Here is a 932-nt window from a genome sequence, read left to right on the forward strand (position 1 = left end):
AAATCCACTCCTCTTCCTGTATCTGCAGGATTGTGGTCACTGATGACATGATGAAGAATGGAGTGGTGCCTGGCAGTGCTGGGGTCTACAACTTCATGTCGGCCTTTGGTCTCTCCGAGCAGCAGGTAAAAACAACTTTAGCTTTAGCTCTCTGTGATAGAATTCACATCAGTTGCAATTTACAAAAAGACCGGGTCTACTAAGAGCAGTTTAACACTTCCATGTTTTCACCATAGAAATAAATGAAGGAGTAGAACGGACATAGAACTAGGCTAGGGCTCGGTGCTACAGCGGGTCGTCCTTCAATCAGAGGATGGCTCCCGAAAGCTGTGCCTTCAGTGTATGTGTGGGATGAATGTCAGTTAGTCCTGAATGCTTAGTCCTGATGGGCAGGTGGCATTTTGCATGGCAGCCCCTGCCATCAGTGGGTATGAATGGGTGAATGACATGTAGTGTTAAAGCAAGTACATTTACATTCACATTCACATTCAAATCAATGTGGCAGGATAGTCAGAGCGTGGGCCATTTTTATGTGTGCCGATGTCATCGTGGCCGGTGTAGCGGGCTAATTTCGGTTTAATTTAGACTTCCATGGCAGGGGAGAAGATCAAAAATCTGGTTCATCCAGGGCCGTTAACCAAATGTGGCGATGTCGACTGCATAATTTGTGGGCGTGGCAGACATCGTTTGACCTCTTCTCTGATTTTGAGGCGGCTGTAGCTCAGTGGGTAGAGCGTGTCGACCTCCAACCAGATGGTCGATGGTTACGAAGTGTAGAGAGCCAGAGTAAATGAGTAAAAAGGAAGTGTGTCATGAGTGTGGATTAATAGGCAGAAATATAATATAATATTCAAAAAGAAACGATATCTTAAGGTTAAGCTTATATTTCCTGGGGTGTAATTCCCCAGGTGGTGTTGTTGGTTCCTTCATTT

This window comes from Anarrhichthys ocellatus, unplaced genomic scaffold (assembly GCF_004355925.1).
Source record: "Anarrhichthys ocellatus isolate YVR2014 unplaced genomic scaffold, GSC_Weel_1.0 scaffold3063, whole genome shotgun sequence".
NCBI classification, from domain to species: domain Eukaryota; kingdom Metazoa; phylum Chordata; class Actinopteri; order Perciformes; family Anarhichadidae; genus Anarrhichthys; species Anarrhichthys ocellatus.